The sequence below is a fragment of the Brassica napus genome, chromosome A4 (genome assembly GCF_020379485.1).
Source record: "Brassica napus cultivar Da-Ae chromosome A4, Da-Ae, whole genome shotgun sequence".
NCBI classification, from domain to species: Eukaryota; Viridiplantae; Streptophyta; class Magnoliopsida; order Brassicales; family Brassicaceae; genus Brassica; species Brassica napus.
This window is the reverse complement of record NC_063437.1, coordinates 8,518,094-8,524,093: the sequence shown is the minus strand read 5'-3', so window position 1 is coordinate 8,524,093 and position 6,000 is coordinate 8,518,094. Positions and strand designations below refer to the sequence as shown.

At 31.9% G+C, this 6,000-nt stretch overlaps 1 long non-coding RNA gene across 8 annotated transcripts; it reads left to right on the top strand.

Annotated features, from left to right (window-relative positions):
- Positions 1–2,324: 2,324 nt before the first annotated feature.
- Positions 2,325–4,180, top strand: LOC125607887. Of its 8 annotated transcripts, none has more exons than XR_007338944.1 (5): positions 2,325–2,624; positions 2,725–2,786; positions 2,907–3,295; positions 3,392–3,526; positions 3,681–4,180. It is a non-coding gene; the product is annotated as an uncharacterized LOC125607887 (long non-coding RNA). The 8 variants fall into 8 exon arrangements; XR_007338946.1 differs by having other exon boundaries at positions 2,327–2,624; positions 3,046–3,295; XR_007338947.1 differs by having other exon boundaries at positions 2,327–2,624; positions 2,725–2,797; positions 3,046–3,295.
- The last annotated feature ends 1,820 nt before the right edge of the window (positions 4,181–6,000 follow it).

Here is a 6,000-nt window from a genome sequence, read left to right as displayed (position 1 = left end):
TCATCAGAAGTATGAAGACCCATATATGGGATCATCAACAGGCTTTCAACCTCTGTGATAGGGTCAGAAGTGTAAAAATATCTAAGGATATGAAATAATTTTCTCTTCACTCCTCAAGTGGGAACTATTGGAGAACCACCACTTGGTATGTGTTTTGGTTTCAAGAAAATACTATTTGTTGTTAGTTCATAGTGCCTATTAGAGATAAAGTTTCCCACATCGGTAGTTAGAAGGGATCGTAAGTAATATAAGATATGTTGGATATTTTGTCTCTAATATACCCCCTCGAAACGATGGATTTTTGAACGTCAATTTGGAAATGTTTGGGCAAGGATCGATAAACCAGTTTTGGGCCAGATCGATGTGAATCGAGTTGGATTATGTGATCAGACTCTGATACCATGTTAAGTTAGATAGACTTCAACCTTAAAATAAATTGATGATAAATGGATTGGTGCATCTATCTTATAGATGAAGATGCAATTTCTAGAGATGTTATGTACCAGTTCATGAAGTGCTACATAAAATAGTACAAGTGTATGTCATGAAGCTGAAGCTATGCTGGAGTTCTTGTTTGGGCTACTTAAGCCTGAGAAAGGAAAAAAATATTTGTTTGAAGGAAAATAATTTTTTTCATTAAAAAAAGAGTTTGATGGAAGAACAAGTTCGACATTAAAAGAAAAGGAAATCTTCTTTAAAGGAAATGAAATATTTAAGAATATTTATTCATTGGGAAATTGGCTAGGGTGAACCAAGCAATCTATCTAGTATAACTAGGTTAAGGGAGCCTTGTATTGAATTAACACAAAGAAAAATATTTTTCACAAAAGAAGTTTCATAACTTATATGGTGAGTGAAACATAAATAGTCAAAGAAGAGAGAGTTTCTTGGATGTGTTAGATCATAAGAACGTGGGAGGCTAGTGTTTTGATGGTTAAGATAGACTTGTAAGTTTACTTGTAAGAGATCTAATAAAGACATATTTCATTGTTGAAAAGTTCTTTGTGTTCGTCCATCGTAATATTTCTTGACACGATACTCGTACTACTCTATATCAAACTCATCTTGCACTTTCAATACATTACTTAGGATTCATCCGAACTACCGATATGGAAGACTGTCTCTAATAGTACCGGCCAAGTAATATTAGTGGTCCAAAGCCAAAAAAAAAAAAATTTCAATCATACAAAATATACATAGTTTAACTAATTCTTTTTAAATAAAAACACTATATATATGAATCAAATATTTCTACTGAACTTATCATAACAAAATACAAAGTTATTTAGTGATTACCAAAACTAAAGGATTTTTCTTAACATTGAAATTGAAAGATTCAATTTTGAAATACCTAAGAGATCAAAACATTACGCGTTAGTTATTAATAAGAAAAATTTGGCCGTCAAAATTAAAATATTTAAGTGGCCTAAATCTTCTGCTTTACATGCCTTAAAAGAGGGACGCCTCTATTAGTTCATGATGAAATTGCCATGAATATTTTTTTCTCTTACATATGACCCCTTGTTTGTTGCTAGTCAATGTTTTGAAAACTGGACCGATAAAAATTAAGCATAGGTATTGGTTGACTGATTGGACCGTTTCAACCGGTCGAACCGAGTTTTCTATTTTTTTTTTAAATTAAATATATATATATATGTGATCATATATTCTACATATGTTTTGTTCTCTGTTTTTTTATTAACTTAAATAAAAAATAAGTATAAATCTAGCTATATCCTTACTAATAAAAGGGACCTTTTGAGGCTCCATAAAACGTCCACATCAGCAAAAAAAACTTCTCCCAAAAGATGACACGTGGTATAAAATATAGTTTTACACTTTAATATTACTAATTTTGGCAAATTATAAATACTATGTAAACATACAGCATAAAAAATAGAAAAACTACATTAAACATATGTAGGATTACCATTTTTCACTTGAAAAAAAGTTGGCTTATCTCCATAATGTAACATTACCATTTTATAAAAAAAAAAATATTATATATAATTTTGAAAATAATAAATATATGTAAACATACAACATAAAAAATGGAAATACTACATTAAACATATGTAAGATAAACATTTTACATTTTTATTTTTAAAAATTATATGTAAACATTAAAAAATTATATGTAAACATTACGTCTATATTTTATACAATAAAGGAGACTTGCCTCTCTCCTCCTTCCTCCACGTCCTCAAGATGATATGGGCAAATCTGGACACGTGTACAATTTTTCTAGATGACTCTCGCTTTCTGACTTTATTCTGGTAGTGGGCCAACTTTTTGATACAATTTTATTATCTGGCCCAAATCTTCTTTTCGTTCATTTGTAGCCCATTTCTCCCCACACTGATCAGCCTGATACCACGGAGAACGCCGTCGATCTCCTCTGCCAAGACTTTACTGTTCCGCTTCCCCTCCCTTTGCTGCGTTTAAGAAACGTCTACACTAATGGCTTTCAATCAACGATACCCACTACATCATCTTTAATGCCTTATTATCAAGCTCTCTCAGGGGATTATATATATGCAGAAGATGAGAGATTTTTCATGCGCATCCTCTTGCTCCTTTAAGATTACTGAAACCAGACATTTTTTCTTATTCACCAATATTTTGTAATTTGGGAATTGAGAAACAAAATAATTGTTATGGCTATTTGTTTCATCACAACTTTTTAAAACATGTTCTTAACCAAAATCTATTGTTCTTTGTCAGGGAAACAAAGTCGTCAAACTAAGCTCTGCTCAAAAGCTCCTCCAACGAAAAAGATTCTTTCGGTATCATTTCTGTATGATTATTTTGCCATACAATATTCTCCTTTAATGAATTAGTTTTTCCATTTCTTGGCTTTTGTACTCAATATCAGTAACTTTTTTTCCTCATCTCTCTTTCTGCAGTTTAGTTTTAAAATCCAATGTTTTTGTCATTCTCACTGGTTAGTTGCTTGATAATTGCATCTTGAACAACAAAGAAAGAGTTATGTGTTCTGTTTATTTTTACTTTTAAATTTCGGGTTTCAAAGATCTTTCAAAACAGGGTTGGTGGTTCTGGAGTGAACATGAGAAGCACAGCCAAGGTAATCGTTTTGTTATATTTACACGTTGACAACAAATTTAGCAAATTTCCTGTAAAATAGAATCAGAATGACAAAGCTTACTGATCTCTGTTTGGTTTACCTTTACACTCTCCCTGAACCTGCAACCCAACCATCAAAATTCCTAAAAAGGAACTATGATTGTTCCAACACTGGTGAAGCTCCTGGGAAAAACAGTGAAGTGATCTTATAGTAAGGCCTCTGATGTTCATTTCCCTTTCTAGGGGTTTTTACTTCATCCTTCTTTGATTTTCTGTTTTGATGTTTATACAAAACAATCTATATCAGGGACCATACCATTGTAGTGTTGGAGCTGACAAGTCTTTTGGAAGGGAAGGGACATCGTTGATTCTCACTTCAAGGAATGTTTGTATGCCGGAATTAACACCAGTACAGATCAATGGAGAAGTCATGCCTGGTCAGGTATTACTTCAGAAACCAACAATGTATCAATCTTTATATCACCTATGAACCAAAATTTACAAAAGTTTAGCACGAGCTAATCTTTTTGGTTGAAACAATTGGAGTTTCAAGTCCGCCCATCGGTTGATTTGATGTGCTTTGCTCTGCTTTGCAGCGGATCTAATATGGGATGCTGAATGATTTTTCTAGATTACACCCAGTTCCGTAACACCGCTTAAGTATCCGTACCAGATGTATGTTGCGTCATTTATCCCTACTACCAGATAAATGTACCTGTCATTTAGAGAAGAGATTTTTTGGGATTGAATAAATGTTCTGTCTCGATCAACCTGCAATGTAGCTACTCTGATGGGTGAATATACTCATATACCCTAGAATTCAGCTGCATAACATCTTCACCTAGGAACGAGAGATTGTGATTCTCAAGCTATGGTTTCCAAGCCATCTCTCGATTTCAAGCTATAATTTATTAATCTTTAATATGTAATGCTGCAATGTCATATATAACTTGATGTCTGAGTTACAAAGGGTGAGTTTTGGCTTTGCTTTTAGATTCCAAGAATATGTGAGGGGAAATAGACAATTCTAAAAGGGAGTTTGGAAAACATTATAGGTCTAAGATCAATAAGAAAACTAAGTTGACAAGGAGCAAAATATTTGAAAAGAAAGCCGCAAAACGTATTATAGTTTTACACCATTAAATTTCACTTCCTTTTCTATAAGAGCTTTCAACTTTTTCAAAAGATATTAACTAGGATACTGATGCAAAAATTTCGTGCACGAACTTAAGTTTAGAAATTCAAAGTCGAGAGTGACTTCATCATATATATACAGTATATAGATTTGTTTCCAAGTGAGGAAATGCATTAAAATTACAGGGAATAAGAGTTACCATGCTTATGTGATACTTGACAACTTTATAGCCTATGAAACAATATTTATATGTCACCGTGACAACCTATAAAACATATGTATCTTATGTTAATACTATAAGCCACAACCTATAAAAGTGTACTCATGGTATCTTATGTTACTACTATAAGCCACAACCTGTAAAAGTGTACTCATGGTGTAAATAACACAGTGAAGGTTATCGTATCAAATCTCAAATCAAATGTCAGAAACCGGACTTTACATATTCAATGAATAAAGATAGATGAAGTCTTTTTTTCTTTGAACACCAAAATATATGAAGTCTAATATCTAAATTCACATGGCACTAAAATCTTTATAATTGTATACTATGAACAACATATACAATATAAAACTACATACCAAAAAAAAAAAAAAAATACAGATGAAAGAAAAAATAGATTGAATATATAAAATACTTATATATCTAAGATAAGATCCTACTGTAGACACATTAGTCCTATTTCAACTAATGTACAGGGAAAGATAATCGAACTCATAAGAGTATAATTAAATTAGTACAAATGTTAGAAAACACGTGTGATAAAAAATACAAACAAAAACATATAGAAAATCTCAGAAAAAAAACAGATCAAAATATTTAAAATGTCAAAATTAACCTAAATAAATATAAAACCGTAATTCATTTAATAATAAAACATGCGAACCCGGCGCGTAGCGCCGGAATACCACTAGTATACATTAAACAAGTGAATATTATGTAAATTGTAATGGATAAAAACTGAATGATGGAACCGTTTAAATTACTGTATTTAGATATTCTTCCAACTAAATCCCAAATTGTATGAATATAACAAAATGGAATGGTATATGAAAACCAAAAAGAATTTTTTTTACTTTCTTCTTTTTTAGGAAAATAGAATTAAATAAAAACCAATGTAATAGTGATAGTTAAACATTGATTATGAAATATTAAATTTTAATAATAATTAAAAACAAATTAATTATGTGTTGATTTTTTATTGTCGGGTTTTGAAGTTGACATGGGTTTTACTAGTTTTTATAACTGATTTTATCGATTTTTCTTAAATCTGGGTTTTAAGCCGCATCAGACTCGGCTTCTTCAACGAGTCACGGTTGGTCCGGTTCGACCAGCAAGTCCTGCCCAGTTTCCAAAACACTGGTCGCTAGTTCATTAATTTGTCGCTAAATTTGCACGAGGCAAAACCACAATTTGGTAGTGAAATATTCCCCCAATGTCGTTTTCTATATATAAACACAATAACAACTATGTCCAAGTTCATTGTAGAGTAAGCGAACAGACCAAATATCTTGCAGTTAATCGTTTGCAACGTTTACGTGTAAAATGCCAATCTAATTCTAACCTTTAAACTTTGAAGTGTTTAGATGCAGTGGTAGATCTAGAAATTATTTTTGTCCGGGGCAAAAATGAAAACTATTAACAGAAGCACAATAAATAAACAGGGGCATCACTCAAATTATATAAGAATTAAGAACAACACCAAATTTAAAAATATTATGGGTGGTAACTGCCCAACCCTTGCTCCATGTAGCATCACGGCATCGCCCTGTTTGGATGC